At 41.5% G+C, this 17,715-nt stretch overlaps 1 protein-coding gene across 1 annotated transcript in view; it reads left to right on the top strand.

Annotated features, from left to right (window-relative positions):
* The window catches only part of LOC122554127 (calcium-activated chloride channel regulator 1-like), a 104,356-nt gene that overhangs the window by 967 nt on the left and 85,674 nt on the right, over window positions 1-17,715 (top strand). The window lies entirely within an intron of this gene.

Raw genomic sequence — 17,715 nt, 5'->3', positions numbered from 1 at the left:
CATTAATGACACAAACTCAGGAATTAAAAACACAATTTCAAAATGTACAGATAATATCTTACTTGGGATATGTGGCTAATCTAGAAGAGGACTGAGATGAAACACAGGATGACATTAATTAATGTACAGAATGAACATACAATTAGCAAATGGAATATGTCTTCTTGATCTAAAACAGAAATTGCTGGAAAATCTCAGCAGGTCTGGCAGTGTCTATGGAGAGAAATTGTTTAACCTTTTGGGTTCTATTTTGGTTTCAGTCTCTGGTTTCTCTCGACATGATGCTAGACCTGCTGAGATTTTCCACCAAGTTCTGTTTTTGTTTCTGATTTCCAGCAACCACAGTTCTTTTGTTTTTTTGTTTATCCTCTTGATGTCTATTAGTATCCTCCCCACAGTTCACTATACTTCCAAGTTTTATGTCATTGAAAATTTTCAAATTGTAAAACTAAGTATAAGTCAGTAGTTCAAAGTTTGTGAGACGATTTGTAGCTTGGGTGCTCGTTGTTATGGTTCTGTTCGCCGAGCTGGAAATTTTTGTTGCAAACGTTTCGTCCCCTCTCTAGGTGACATCCTCAGTGCTTGGGAGCCTCCTGTGAAGCGCTTCTGTGGTGTTTACTCCGACATTTATAGTGGCCTGTCCCTGCCGCTTCCGGTTGTCAGTTTCAGCTGTCCTCTGTAGTGGCCGGTATATTGGGTCCAGGTTGATGTGTTTGTTGATGGAGTTTGTGGATGAGTGCCATGCTTCTAGGAATTCCCTGGCTGTTCTTTGTTTGGCTTGCCCTATAATGGTAGTGTTGGGTTTTGCTCATGCTGGGTATCGGGTCCTTCGTTCTGGTGAGTTGTTGTCTGAGGGTGGCTCTTGGTTTGTGTGCTGTTATAAGTCCTAGTGGTCGCAGTAGTCTGGCTGTCAGTTCTGAAATGCTCCTGATGTATGGTAATATGGCTAGTCCTTTGGGTTGCGGCATGTCCTCGTTCCGTTGTCTTTCTCTTAGGCATCTGTTGATGAAATTGCGCGGATATACGTTTTTGGCGAATACGTTGTGGAAGTGTTCCTCTTCCTCTTTTTGCAATTCTGGTGTGCTGCAGTGTGTTGTGGCCCTTTTGAATAGTGTCTTGATGCAACTTCGTTTGTGTGTGTTGGGGTGGTTGCTTTCATAGTTCAGGACTTGGTCTGTGTGTGTGGCTTTCCTGTATACCTTTGTGGTGAATTCTCCGTTCGGTGTTCTCTGTACCATCGCGTCGAGGAATGGGAGTTGGTTGTCCTTTTCTTCTTCTCTCATGAATCGGATTCCTGTGAGTGTGGCGTTGATGATCTGGTGTGTTTTCTCTATTTCTGTGTTTTTAATGATTACAAAGGTGTCATCAACATATCTGACCCAGACTTTGGGTTGAATTTGTGGTAAGACTGTTTGTTCTAACCTTTGCATTACTGCTTCTGCTATGAGTCCAGAGATCGGTGAGCCCATGGGTGTTCCGTTGATTTGTTCGTATATCTGGTTGTTGAATGTGAAGTGTGTTGTGAGGCACAAGTCCAGTAGTTTAAGTATGCCGTCTTTGTTGATGGGTTCAAAGTCCTGTTTAGATTAGATTCCATTACTGCAGTTTAGACTACTGCGACCACTAGGATTTATAGCAGCACACAAACCAACAGTCACCCTCAGACAACAACTCACCAGAACGAAGGACCCGATACCCAGCATGAGCAAAACTAATATAGTGTACAAAATCCCATGCAAAGACTGCACAAAACACTATATAGGACAAACAGGAAGACAGCTAACGATCCGCATCCATGAACATCAACTAGCCACGAAACGCCACGACCAGCTATCCTTAGTAGCCACACATGCAGACGACAAGCAACATGAATTCGACTGGGACAACACTACCATTATAGGGCCAGTACAGCGGACAGCTGAAACTGACAACCGGAGGCGGCAGGGACAGGCCACTATAAATGCCGGAGGAAACACCACAGAAGCGCTTCACAGGAGGTTCCCAAGCACTGAGGATGTCACCTAGACAGGGGACGAAACGTTTGCAACAAAAATTTCCAGCTCGGCGAACAGAACCGCAACAATAAGTCAGTAGTATAGATCAACATACAGTATTCTTAGTAGATAGGATACACACTATATATAGCTTTCCCCAGAGCAAGAGGAACTGTTTGCAACTACTGCCCCTTTTGTGTCACTCAGTCAATGTTGTATCCATGCTAATATTTACTTAATTAGTTACAACGTTTAGTGCAAACTTAATGATGAGACACTTTGTTAAACACCTTTTGATTTTTACCATCAAGCATATTTTCCTCATCAGACCTCTGTTGCCTTAACAAAACCTCTGCTAGTTTTGTTGAGTGCAATTTGCCTTGAACAAGTCCCAATAAAAATTAATGCCATAGCAGAATACTACAGATGTTAGAATTCTGAAACAAAGGGAATCCTGTGAGTATTCACCAGGCCAGGCTGTGCGAGAAGACAATCAGAGTTTAAGGTCTCAACCTGAATGTTAACCTTCTTTTCACAAATGCTGCTTGACTGACCTTGGAATAGACAGCACTTTTATTTTATTTAAGGTAATTTCATAGGCCGAAGGGTATGTACTGCGCTGTAAAGTTCTAATTATAAGTATTTTTGATTTTATTTAATAAATCCTGCTGCCATTCCATAATTAATCCACACTTGTCCAAGTCACAATTGCTGGTATCCTGGTCTATCATTTCTAAAAGCTTTCCCAGCAAGTTGGCTTAATTTAATTTCTTATCCAGAAATCCTGCAGCATTCCTTCAGTATTGCACTAGCATGTCAGCCAAGATAATGTACTGAAGTCTGTTTTTGTTACAATTCACAAAACAAGTGATTGAGATTTGTTAAACTTAATTTGAAAGATTTATTCTACTTATACCTTTTGATACAGAGTGTACATGATATGAAATGAACACAGAAAACGCAGGAGAAACTCAGCAGACCTGGCAGTACCTGGAGAGAGAAAAGCAGTGTTAAAATTTTGAATTTGAATGACTCTTCTCAGAAAGATTAACTTTGTTTCTTTCCCCCGATGCTTCCAGTCCGGCTAAGTTTCTTTCGCATTTTCTGGGTCTATTTTAAAACCCCAGTATCCACAGTACTTTGGTTTTATTTACTTTTACAAATTATGAAAATGACAAATGGTTTGGGAGACTGAGTTTTGAATTTGAGATGAGTTGTTTGTGTTTGCAGGGAAATCGAATTCAAAGGCTTCAGCAAGCGGCTGGGATATTTTTACTCCAGATCATTGAAGATCATTCATATGTTGGCATAGTTGGTTTTCACAGTTATGCAACTGTGATTCACGAATTGACAGTAATTGAGAGTGAGGATTCACGAAAAAAGCTGAAAAATCTTCTACCTAAAATAGCTAGTGGTGGAACAAACATTTGTGCAGGGGTTCGAGCTGGTTTTCAGGTAAGTCAGAGACATTTGATAATTCATTACAGTCCACATCATTATTACACTTTTCCCACATTGACAATGAACAATGGCTTTACAGGTACTTGGTGGTGATGACGGATCTACAAATGGTGATGAAATCGTTTTGCTGACTGCTGGTGGGGATGGTGGGATAAGCAGTTGTTTCTCGGAGGTGAAACAAAGTGGTGCAGTTATCCACACGATAGCATTAGGACCGAATGCAGCCGCAGAGCTGGAACAGTTGTCATCAATGACAGGCATGTGACATTTAAAATGTTTTGCTGATCAAGAATTAAACTTCAGTAGCAAATAGAGTTATAGAGTCATAGAGGTGTACAGCACGGAAACAGACCGTTCAGTCCAATTCATCCATGCCGACCAGATATCCCAACCCAATCTAGTCCCACCTGCCAGCACCTGGCCCATACCCCTCCAAATCCTTCCTATTCATATACCCAACCAGATGCCTTTTAAATGCTGCAATTGTACCAGCCTCCACCACTTCCTCTGGCAGCTCATTCCATACACGTACCACACTCTGTATGAAAAAGTTGCCCGTTAGGCCTCTTTTACATCTTTCCCCTCTCACCCTAAACCTATACCATCTAGTTCTGGATTCCCCCACTCCAGGGAAATGACTTTGTCTATTTATCCTGTCCATGCCCCTCATGATTTTATCAACCTCTATAAGGTCAACCCTCAGCCTCCAACACTCCAGGGAAAACAGCCCTAGCCGATTCAACTTCTCCCTATAGCTCAAATTCTCCAACTCTGGTAACATCCTTGCAAGTCTTTTCCGAACCATTTTGAGTTTCACAACATCCTTCCTATAGGAAGGAGACCAGAATTGCACGCAATATTCCAAAAGTGGCCTAACCAATGTCCTGCACAGCTGCAACATGACCTCCCAACTCCTGTACTCAATGAAATACAGGGATTAGTTTAACAGGCAATATTAAGTATTTTTGAGTGCCCAGATACTAAGATAAAAGTATATTTCTGTGAGTTTCTTTTAAGATTTAGTGAACAACACCTGACCTTACAAACCAGCAATGTTTCTGAAACAAACACAGAAAATGCTGGAGAAACTCAACAAATCTGGTAACATTTGTGGAGAGAAAAACAGAGTTAATGTTTCAAGTCCAGTGTGAACCTTGTTCAGAATGTCCAAAGCTGAGCCTCAATAAAAAGATAGTAAGAAACCCCATTTCTACAGAGCTTTTCATAAATTCAGGATGCAAATTTGGATCTTAGAGATGTATGTAAAGAGGGAAATGTAATAATAATGGGCTATTTCAGCTTACACATAGACTGGGTTAACGAGGAAGAGACTGAATATGCTGGGGCTAGTTTCACTTGAGTGTAGAAGCTTGAGAGGCGACCTGATAGAAGTTTATGAAATACTTAGAAGCACGGTGGCCCAGTGGTTAGCACAGCTGCCTCACAGCGCCGGAGACCCGGGTTCAATTCCCGCCATAGGCGACTGACTGTGTGGAGTTTGCACGTTCTCCCCGTGTCTGCGTGGGTTTCCTCCGGGTGCTCCGGTTTCCTCCCACAGTCCAAAGATGTGCAGGTCAGGTGAATTGGCCATGCTAAATTTCCCGTAGTGTTAGGTAAGGGGTAAATGTAGGGGTATGGGTGGGTTGCGCTTCGGCGGGGCGGTGTGGACTTGTTGGGCCGAAGGGCCTGTTTCCACACTGTAAGTAATCTAAATCTAAATCTAAATCTATAGATAGAGTTAATGGTAGTTGTCTTTCCCTATGATGGGGAATTTTAGACGAGGGGGCACATTTTTAAGGTGAGAGGAGAGAGATTTCAAAAAAGACATGAGAGACAGATTTTTTACACAGTGGGTGGTTTGCATTTGGAATGAACTTCCTGAGGAGGTGGTGGATCCAGGGAGAATTAGAACGTTTAAAAGACATTTGGATGGATACATAAATAGAAAAGGTGGGGAGCAGGCAGGTGGGACTAGTTTCCTTTGGATTATGTTTGGCATGGACTAGTTGGACCAAAGGTCTGTTTCCGAGCTGTATGGCTTTATAACTCAATTTCTATAAATTACTTAGATGTCAACACAAGAGGGATAGTTAGTAAGTTTGCAGATGACTCTAAACTTGGAGGTGTAGTGGACAGTGAAGGTGGCTACTTCAGAGATGAACCAATGGGCCAAGGAGTGGCAGATGAAGTTTAATTTAGATAAATGTGAGTTGCTGCATTTTGGAAAGAACTTATACACTTAATGGTAAGGTCCTGAGGAGTGTTGCTGAACAAAGAGAACTTGGAGCGCAGGTTCATAGTTCCTTGAAAGTGGAGTCACAGGTAGAGAAGATGGTAAAGAAAACATTTGGTATGTTTGCCTTTATTGGTGAGTGCATTGAGTGCATTGGCAGGTCATGTTGCATTTGTACAGGACATTGGTTAGGACACTTTTGCAATTCCCCATGCAGTTCTGCTCTCCGTGCTTTAGGAAAGGCTGTTGTGAAGGGATTGGAGGGTTTGAGCTAAAGGAAGAGGCTGAATAGGCTTGGGGCTATTTTCCCTCGAGCATCAGAGGCTGAGGGGTGACCTTATAGAAGTTGATAAAATCATGACAGGCATGGATAGGGTGAAGAGCTAAGGTCTTTTCTCCACGGCAGGGGATTTCAAAACTAGATGGCATAGTTTTAAGGTGAGCTGGGAAAGATTTAAAAGGGACCAAAGGGGCAACTTTTTCACTCAGAGGTTGGTGTGTATATGGAATGAGCTTCCAGAAGAAGTGGTTGAGGCTGTTACAATTGCACAATTAAAAGACACCTGGATGGGTTAATGCATAGGAAGAGTTTTGAGGGGTATGGGCCAAATGCTGGCGAAGAGGCCTTGATTAATTTAGGATATCTGGTCAGCATGGACAGGTTAGACCGAGGGGTCTGTTTCTGTGCTGTATGTCTATGACTCAAATTCAAAGAGGCCGCAAGAGGATTTGTACAGACTGTTATCCAATGCAGTTGGGGTGCTTTATTAATAAATGTGTCACCATGATGTGGAGGAGCCAGTGTTGGACTGGTGTGGACAAAGTTAAAAATCACACAACACCAGGTTATAGTCCAACAGGTTTATTTGGAAGCACTAGCTTTCAGAGCACTGCTCCTTCATTAGCTACTCACCTCAGTAGAGGAAAAGCAGGAAGACAGAATATTTCCTAAACAGTGAGAAGTTGGGTCGTGTGGTGTCAAAGGGACCTGTGTGTCCCTTTTGACGAATCATTTGAAGTTAGCACACAGGTATAGCAAGTAATTAGGAAGGCAGTAGTGTGTTGGCCTTCATGATAAGGGGATTTGAATGCAGAAATAAAGATGTTTTATTGAAGCTATACAGAGTCTTGGCAAAGTTTTGTTACTTTTCACCAAGCAGGGATATATTTGCTGTGATGACAACATAATTAACGGATGTTCACTGGGTTAATCCTTGGGATGGTGTGGTTATCTTATGAGTAGAAATTGAGTATACTGGGTCTGTTTTCCCTCAAGTTTCACAAGGGGTGACCTGATTACAACTTGCAAACATTTTGCAGCGGCAGTGTGTTTGGAAACAGTGGGTTTCTCCGGCTGGGAAGTTTAAAACCAGGTGACATTATCTTATGTTTAGGATGGACCACTTAAGACTGAGATGAAGAAGACTTTTCCTGTGAAAGGTCAATGACACTTGAAAATTCGCTACTCCAGAGGGCTGTGTGAGCTCAATCATTGAGCATCTTCAAGATGAAAACCAATAGATTCCTGGAGACTTTCACTGAGGAAAGTGAAGGGACATGTGTCATTCAGGGAGATGATTAGCTATGATCTCAGTGAATGGTCAACTGGACCCATATCTCCTGAGTTATCGAATCATAGAGTTGTATAGCATGGAAGCAGACCCTTCAGCCCAATTCGTGTATGCTGACCAGATATCCTATATTAATCTAATCCCATTTGCCAGTATTTGGCCAATATCCATCTAAACCCTTCCTATTTATTTACCCATCAATCTACCTTGCCCATTCACATCCTGAAGAAGGGCTAATGCCCGAAACATCGATTCTCCTGTTCCCTAGATGCTGCCTGACCTGCTGTGCTTTTCCAGCAACACATTTCCATCCCCATTCACATCACCCAATAATCTAAGACATAGTATCACCCCAAATAATTTCATCAGCGGTTGGTTTTACTTTTAATTCTGATTATCATCTGTTTCATGATTAGGTTTTGTGGTTTAAATTTGTGCAGAGCTTTTTTTCCCAATTAGTTGTAAGCACTACATTGATTTTATTATTTCTCATGTTCAATCTTTAGGAGGCCTGCAGTATGCAGCTACTGATAAATTGGATGAAAATGGGTTAGTTGATGCTTTTACTGGATTAGTATCAGGAAATGGGAACATGAGTCAACAGTCAATCCAGGTTTGACTATCCTTTAGAGAATGACTTTGAATTTTTTGCTGCTTTCTGATAACAGGTATGTTGGTGTTTTAAAGAGACTGTTTTGATTTCTTGCAGCTGGAAAGTTCTGGAAAGAGCATTACAAGTAATGACTGGTTCAATGGTACAGTTTTCATTGATAAATCGGTTGGAAAAAACACATTCTTTGTAATAACATGGGAGACTGACACACCACAAATGTTTATCCGTGATCCCAATGGAAAGCTTTACAGAAATGGAAACTTTGAGATGGACGCAGTCTTGTTGACAGCTCGTCTTCCAATTCCTGGCCTGGCACATGTACGGTTCTGATTGGCCTGTGTGTTTAAATTTTCTCTTTGCTTTAATTTTGATCTCCTTCTTTTCAATTACAATGGGGTGTTTTTACATCAGTCAGGAGCCTGGCTGTACAGCATACAAAATGGAGCTGGAATGCCTCAGTTTGTAACGATAACAGTAACATTACGGCCAGCAGATGAGAACATTCCGCCTGTCACAGTCAATGTGCACCTCAATCAAGACACAACATCTTTTCCAAACCCACTGATCATTTTTGCAGAAGTCAGCCAAGGCTTCCTGCCTGTTGTTGGAGCCAAAGTGACAGCCACAGTAGAGAGGGCTATTGGTCAGCCTGGCATCATCTTATGTTTAGGATGGAGCACTTAAGACTGAGATGAAGAAGACTTTTCCTGTGAAAGGTCAATGACACTTGAAAATTCGCTACTCCAGAGGGCTGTGTGAGCTCAATCATTGAGCATCTTCAAGATGAAAACCAATAGATTCCTGGAGACTTTCACTGAGGAAAGTGAAGGGACGTGTGTCATTCAGGGAGATGATTAGCTATGATCTCAGTGAATGGTCAACTGGACCCATATCTCCTGAGTTATCGAATCACAGAGTTGTATAGCATGGAAGCAGACCCTTCAGCCCAATTTGTGTATGCTGACCAGATATCCTATATTAATCTAGTCCCATTTGCCAGTGTTTGGCCAATATCCATCTAAACCCTTCCTATTTATTTACCCATCAATCTACCTTGCCCATTCACATCACCCAATAATCTAAGACATAGTATCACCCCAAATAATTTCGTCAGCGGTTAGTTTTACTTTTAATTCTGATTATCATCTGTTTCATGATTCGGTTTTGTGGTTTAAATTTGTGCAGAGCTTTTTTTCCCGATTAGTTGTGAGCACTACATTGATTTTATTATTTCTCATATTCAATCTTTAGGAGGCCTGCAGTATGCAGCTACTGATAAATTGGATGAAAATGGGTTAGTTGATGCTTTCACTGGATTAGTATCAGGAAATGGGAACATGAGTCAACAGTCAATCCAGGTTTGACTATCCTTCAGAGAATGACTTTGAATTTTTTGCTGCTTTCTGATAACAGGTATGTTGGTGTTTTAAAGTGACTGTTTTGATTTCTTGCAGCTGGAAAGTTCTGGAAAGAGCATTACAAGTAATGACTGGTTCAATGGTACAGTTTTCATTGATAAATCGGTTGGAAAAAACACGTTCTTTGTCATAACATGGGAGACTGACACACCACAAATGTTTATCCGTGATCCTAATGGAAAGCTTTACAGAAATGGAAACTTTGAGATGGACGCAGTCTTGTTGACAGCTCGCCTTCCAATTCCTGGCCTGGCACATGTACGGTTCTGATTGGCCTGTGTGTTTAAATTTTCTCTTTGCTTTAATTTTGATCTCCTTCTTTTCAATTACAATGGGGTGTTTTTACATCAGTCAGGAGCCTGGATGTACAGCATACAAAATGGAGCTGGAATGCCTCAGTTTGTAACGATCACAGTAACATCACGGGCAGCAGATGAGAACATTCTGCCTGTCACAGTCAACGTGCACCTCAATCAAGACACAACATCTTTTCCAAACCCACTGATCATTTTTGCAGAGGTCAGCCAAGGTTTCCTGCCTGTTGTTGGAGCCAAAGTGACAGCCACAGTGGAGAGGGCTGGAGGTCAGCCTGTGAATCTTGAGCTGTTGGACAATGGGGGAGGTAAATACATCCATCGCTATAGAAGCCAGTTAGCAAGTGGTTATATTTCATTGTGACCAAAGTAAAATATTGTCATTAGTTAACACTGGATTCTGCACTTTACAATTGATTTGTCTTCTTATCTTTAGGTGCTGATGCTGTTAGAAATGATGGAGTTTATTCTCGGTATTTTACTGAATTTCTTGGTAATGGGAAATACACCATTAAAGTATCTGTACAAGGAAAAGATGGAATAGTAAGGTTAACAACCAGGAAACAAAGCCATGCCATGTACATCCCAGGATATGTACAAAACGGTAAGGTACTGATGGACAAAGATACCTACTTGTTATTGACTTATGATATTGGTTGAGTCAGCCCCTAAACCATCCCATTTGTAATTGGAAATGTCATCAATCCCAAACCCAATGACAATTTCAATGCTATCTTGGACAACCTCCGAGATACCCGATAACTCCAGAGGGTGGTGGAGGTGTGGAATGCACTGCCAGAGTTGGTTCAGGCAGGACACCTCACAACCTAAATTACTCAGCTGAGCACTCAAGATTATGGACCAAGTGGTGGAAAGTGGACACGTGTAGATTTTGAGTAGTTTTTGTTGGTTCAGACTTGATGGGAAGAAGGGCGATGTATGATTGTGTGAAATGGCAGATCAGTAGCACCTTCTCAAGAGCATTTAGGGATGGGCAAAAAATACTGACCCAGGCAATGAAACCCACATACTGTGAATGAATGAATAAAAAAAACTTGAACCTCAACAATACACTCCTATTTGCCCACACAAGACCCATAGCCTGAATGCGATGATACTTCATGTCCTCATCCAAGTACTTTTATAAAATACTGTCAGGATAAAAAGGTAAACCATCTAATTAATTTGTCATTTTTGAGTAATATGGTAAAAATAGCCATGAGTGAACTCTTATTTTAAACAAAAATCAACTGTTTCATGAATGCCATCATGCAAGTAGCCAATGCCCTGTGAAGTAATCTGGTAAACCACTTGAGTTACAAAACAATGAAAGTTATTAATGTGCAACAAATGTATTATTTAATCACATCCTGAAACCACATAAAAGCAAATGAATTCTTTGCATCTAATACACTTATTTCCACAAGATAATCCTTGGATTCATTTGATCTGACTCTTCAAGGATAAGAATCTGCTGCAGGAGATTATTCTAAACTTGCAGACAGGCTGATTGGCTGAGATTTTGCTCTGGTAATGACACTGAAATTGTCATTGTTCACATCAAAGGCCCATTGACATTGATACCAACCCCCTCCTTAACAGTTCTGTGGGTGTAACTACATTACATGGATTGGGCAGTTCTAAAAGGCAGCTGGCCATCCCTTTCTCTGGGGAAATTGGGAATGGGCAACAAGTAGTGGCCTTGTGGTGACAATCGCATCTGAAGGATAAATGTTAAAAATCAACTTCCAAATATTTTGCTCCTTTCTGAATATGTCTTTCTTCACTTTTTTCGCAGGTAAAATTCACCCCAACCCACCAAAGCCTCCAGTGGACCGGAACGATTCTCAGATACAATTGGGAAGCTTCAATAGAGTGAAAACAGCGGGAGCATGTGTTGTTAGTCAGGTTCCTCCCGGAACTCCACCTGACAAGTTTCCCCCAAGTAAAATTAAGGATCTTCGGGCAGCAATTGTTGGAGATGCAATACAACTGAAATGGACAGCTCCAGGCGATGACTTAGATCAAGGAACAGGTAATTTAAATTATATTTCAATCCATACGTTGGGAGCAAGTCCGTTGCTGACTTCTCAGCCCATTTTAAGTCTTGTTGCCCCCATTACAGCATCAATCACTTGATCAGTCAGTTTCATTGTTTAACTGGGAATAGGGTGTGACTTTTGCCATTTGTGTATTTTTGTTGTTGAAAAGCACTGCACTCATTTAGCATGACTAAACATTATATTACAAGTGAATGACTGTACTTTAATCTGAAATCTTTAGGATTCCTTATTTTTGTTTCAAAAAGAATGATCATACAATCCTTACAGTGCAGCTAGAGGCCAGTCAGACCATTGAGTCTGCACTGACCTTCTGAAGAACATCCCACCCAGGTCCTGCCCCCTACCCTTACTATAGCTAATCCACCTACCCTGCACATCCCTGGATGCTACAAGATAACCCAGGATGGTCTATCCACCTAAACTGCACATCTTTGGACTGTGGGAAGAAACTGGAGCACCCAGAAGATCCCACGCAGACACAGAGAGAACTCCAAACAGACAGATGCTCAAGGCTGGAATGAACCCAGGTCCCTGCTACTGTGAGGCAGCAGCACTAATCACTAAATCATTGGGTTCCTCCCACCACAAAGTTGTATTGACTTTAAGCAGCTCAAGTGAAAGTCACTTCAATCTTTCCTTTTCAGCTAATTCCTCCCCTCATTGTACCTTTGCAGAAGATATTGAATCATCGTTAAAGATTTACTTAACAAATAGACAAGGTCTTTTCCCTGGGTTGAGGGAGTCCAGAACTAGAGGACAGAAGTTTAGGGTGAGAGGGGAAAGATTTAAAAGGATCTAAGGGGCAACATTTTCACAGAAATGGTTCTACATGTATGGAATGAGCTCTCAGAGGATGTGGTGGAGGTTGGTACAATTACAACATTTAAAAGACATCTGGATGGGTATATGAATAGGAAGGGTTTAGAGGGATATGGGTCAAATGCTGGCAAATGGGACTCGATTAATTTAGGATATCTGGTCAGCATGGATGAGTTGGACCAAAGGGTCTGTTTCCATGCTGTACATCTCTATGACTCTATGAATGGGGTGTTCTTGCATCCTTACCCTTGTGACAGTCAAAGATGGGCAAGTCTTGATAATGAGCACTGTCATGTGTGTGACGGTCAGGCATCCCAGCCAAGCTCCTTCCAATGTCCACACTTTCAGGGAACATTCTGGTGACCAGCATAAGCTTGTAGCTCAGCCTATAATCCATTCCTACCCAATGTACCAATTCCCCACTGAGTAAAATTCGAGGCCCTGACATTGACTTGCGATTTCATGGGTGTCTTTTTGTTACTGCCCTAGGCCACCCAACTTTACAATTAGATAATGGGAAGGGCATGTTCCTGAGCATGAAACAGTCAGACCACTCACAGGAGTAACCAATACCATTGTGTTTTCGGGAATACTCAAGGCAATCGAATTATAATGGGGATGGGTGTAATTCACATTTTAAATGTACATTTCAATGGGAGATCATAATAAGACGATGAAGAAATAGGAAAAGCAACAGGCCATTCAGCCGCTGAAATCTGCTAAATCATTAAATAGAATTATGGCTGATCCAATATTTCTCACCTCCACTTTCCTGCAATTTTCCCATAACCCTGGTTTCCCTTCCTGATCAAACCTTAAACAGACACCTGAACTCCGGCCCCGGAGCACTCTGTGGCAAGGAGATCCAAAGACACCCAACCCTCAGAGAAAACAAAATTTCTCTTTGTCTCAGTCTTAAATTGGCGTGCTTTAATTCTGAGACAATAACCTCTGGTTTCTAGACTATCGCGTGAGGGGAAACATTTGACCAACACTTACCCTGCCAGGCCGCTTCTGTATCCTAAATGTTTCAATGGTATTATATCCCATTCCTCTAAGCACCTGTGAGTAAAATTCCAAACTATTCAACCTTTGCTCGTAAGAAAATTCCTCGACATCAGGGATCATCTTGGTGAACTTTCTCTGTCCTACCTTAATGAAATAAAATTTTTGCTTCAATAAGGGAGAGTCTCAATGAGATATAAAGAATTGTTCGGCTGTATGGTCTTCTCTTGTTCCTGTATTTTTAAACCTCTCAGTTTAGCTCCTTATTACCATTTGCCTCACTTAAGTATTCAGCAAACCTGGCAGTGCGTAAGAGGATAATATCAAGAGCCTGAATAATACATTCACTTGCTTTTCTTTTCTTGCAGCTTCCTTTTACGAAATAAAGTTCAGCAAAAGCTTCGCACAGCTGAGGGATGACTTTCCAAATGCTCAAAGTGTAAACACCACAGACCTGAAGCCAAAGGTGGCTAACTCAGAGGAATCGCTCACAGTATCTGAGAACATCGAGTTGAAAAATGGGACAGTAATCTACTTTGCAATTCGGGCATTTGATAAAGGAAACCAGTCTTCGGCCTTATCGAATATAGCGCAAGCCTTCGAACCAACACAACCTCATAATAGTGTAGTTATTAACATTTCAGAAATTCTTGTTATTGTTGGTATTGTTGTCATTGTTGTCTCCTTGATCATTTCCATCACTGTATGTGTTGTGACTAAGAAACATCAGGGCAGAGTATCACCCAGTTTGGAAATGTACAGCTAAAGCCAGAGATAGTCAGCAACGTCATCAAAATTCAACAACATTCAATTTATAATGGTGCAACTTAATTCATGTTCAAAATTTATGGCCAAAAAAATTGAACTTTACGTAAATATTGAGCATTCCTCCTGATGTTGAGCTGAGATTGTGTTTAAATCCAACCTGTATAATTTAGTGTGGACTTGTTGGGCCGAAGGGCCTGTTTCCACACTGTAATGTAATCTAATCTAAAAAAAAATGTTGAGCTGAGATTGTGTTTAAATCCAACCTGTATAATTTAAATTTAAAAGTAAAGTGTCTTCCTATAAAAGGACTGACAGAATCTAATAAAGTTCTGCTGTGCAATCTGAGATTTGAGCAGATTCTTTATCCTTTGCACTGATGTTTCATTTTCTTGCTTCCATTTGACCAAAGAAAATTTGCCACCAGCATCAATATGAATCCATTTTGGGGCCAGCAGGGACATCAGCCAATGGAAGGCCACAATTTAAAACTGGAAGGTCCTCATTCTGAGTCCCAATCTAAATCTTGGTCCTTCAGGAACACTTTCATCAGGAAGACATACATTTCTGTCATTGAGAGATGGAGTCACACAGCACGGAGACAGACCCTTCGGTCCAACCAGTCCAGGCCGAACAGAGTCCCAAACTAAATTAGTCCCACCTGCCTGCTACGGGCCCATATCCCTCCAAACCTTTCCTATTCATCTAGTTATCCTAATGTCTCTTAAATGTTGTAACTGTACCCACATCCACCACTTCCTCAGGAAGTTATTTCCACATGTGAACCACCGTCTGTGTAAAATATTTGCCTCATGTCTTTTTTAAATCATTCCCCTCTAACTTTAACAATGTGCCCAATAGTTTTGAAATCCATCATCCTAGGGAAAAGACGATTACAATTAATCTTATGTATACCCCTCATTATTTTATCAGCTTCCATCAGGTCACCTCTCAGCCTCCTACGCTCCAGTGAAAAAAAACCCAGCCTCTTTAGCCTTTCTTTAATGATGAAAGCTTTCATACCTGGAAACATCCTGGTAAATCCCCCCTGAACCCTGTCCAGCTTGGTAGTATCATTCCTCTACCTGGGTGATCAGAACTGGACACAATATGCCAGTAGAGGCCTTACCAATGTCATGTACAACCTCAACAGGACTTCCCAACTCCGATACTCAAAGGATTGAGCAATGAAGGCAAGCAAAGTTTATATCTTGCTAATGGATTTTAGTTTTTGGAGGACTGTGACAAGGCCTTTTCAAGCGTCTGATTAGATGCAATTCAACAGAAGAAATGATTTGGATTCACATTATGTATTACTCCCTCCTCCAAACTATTCCAGGGCCTGTTTCCACACTGTAGGGAATCTAATCTAATAAAAAGAAAAATAAATTCCTAATTGCTTCTGATGCAAATGATCATTGAGAGGTGCAGTGTCTGAGGTGACAAGGCAGATCTCAACCAAAAAACACAACAAAAAAAGAGAAGACTTGTCTTTAAATAGTTATTGGCTTGATCACAGAATGTCCCAAAGGATTTTGCAGCTAAGTAAATCATTTTGAAGCATCATCATTATTTATAATGTAGTGAGCACAACAGCCAATTTGCACAGAGCAACATCCCATGGGTAACAACTAAAATAATGACCAGATAAGTTGGGTCATTATATAGAGGGCAGATTATATCCTGCAATCTTATCCACTTGTTGATGGACTTTCATTGCTGTACTACAAGTAGACAATGAAAAATGTGTTGCTGGAAAAGCGCAGCAGGTCAGGCAGCATCAAAGGGGCAGGAGAATTGACGTTTCAGGTATAAGCCCTTCTTCAGGAATTCCTGAAGAAGGGCTTATGCCCGAAACGCCGATTCTTCTGCTCCTTTGATGCTGCCTGACCTGCTGCGCTTTTCCAGAAACACATTTTTCAGCTCTGATCTCCAGCATCTGCAGTCCTCACTTTCTACAAGTAGACAATGAATACTTTAAATCTTGCTTTTCAATATTTTTGCTGAATTATTTCTTTCACGTATCCCATTGATGTTATTTGTTTGTAATGAAAATGTAGCTGCTATTTAGTTATCATTGCTTTTCACAGAATCATACAGGACAAAAAAGGCCCTTCAGCCCATCGGGTTTGTGCCACCAAAGTGAGTCTAAATCTGTAGAATCCCGACAGTCTGGATGCAGACCATTCAGCTCATTGAATCCACACGGACCCCCGAAGAGCCTTCCACCCAGACCCATCCTATCCCTGTTTTATCCTCATGGCTAATCCACATAGACTGCACACCCCTGGACAATATGGGCAATTGAGCATGGTCAATCCACCTAACCCTACACATCTTTGGACTGTGGGAGGAAACCAGATCAGCCAGAGGAAACCCATGCAGATATAGGGTGAATGTGCCGACTCCACATAGACAAGTTGCCTAAGGCTGTAATCAAACCCAGGTCCCTGGTGCTGTGAGACAGCAATTCTACCCACTGAGCTACCATGCCACCCCATACTAGTCCCACTTTCCAGCACTCAGCTCATAGCCTTGACTTTTATGATGATGGATTGCACCCTTTAAACCCCTCTAAAACAATAACACTTGGTATGCTTTCCTTTATTAGTCAGAGCATTGCGTATAGGAGTTGGGAGGTCATGTTGGTTAGGCCACTTTTGAAATACTGTGTGCAATTCTGGTCTTCTTCCTATTAGAAAGATGTTGTGAAACGTAAAAGAGTTCCAAAAAGATTTATGTGGATTTTACCAAAGTTGGATGGTTTGAGCTATCGGGAGAGGCTGAATAGGCTGGGGCTGATTCCCCTGGAGTGTTGAAGGCTGAGGGATGACCTCATAGAGGTTTACAAAATCATTGCGGGCATGGATAGGATAAATAGACAATCTTTTCTCTTGGGTGGGGGGTCCCAAACATAATCCAAATCCTATCCTGCCCAGTACTCCTTTAAAGGCTTTTTTAAAAAGTCCCACTAATGGGAGGGGGCTGGGCAGCCAGATAACTAAATGGTTGAGTGCATTTCATGTTTTCAACTTACAGGGAAATGATTACTATTGGAGCTGATTATAGAAACACACACACACATCTCCTACAATCTTGGCAGCTCTGATTCTGGGGAAGTTTTTTAAAAATATCCATTCATGGGATGTGGGCATCGCTGTTTAGGCAAGCATTTATTGCCCAGATTCCTCCCACAGTACAAATATGTGCAGGTTAGGTAGATTGGTCATGCTAAATTGCCTGTACTGTCCATGGATGTGCAGGTTAGGTGGATTAGTAGGGTTACAGGGATGGGGTATGCAGGTGAGATGCTCTTTGGAAAGTCAGTGTGGACTCAATTGGTTGAATGGCCTGCTTCCACACTGCAGGGATTCTCTGCTTTGATAATTGCGCTCTGGGTCATACGTAGGCCCAATCAGGGGATGGCCATTTCCTTCTGAGTGAACCATATGGGTTTTC

Source organism: Chiloscyllium plagiosum, chromosome 11, assembly GCF_004010195.1.
Source record: "Chiloscyllium plagiosum isolate BGI_BamShark_2017 chromosome 11, ASM401019v2, whole genome shotgun sequence".
Lineage (NCBI taxonomy): Eukaryota > Metazoa > Chordata > Chondrichthyes > Orectolobiformes > Hemiscylliidae > Chiloscyllium > Chiloscyllium plagiosum.
This window is presented reverse-complemented; position numbering and strand designations above follow the sequence as displayed.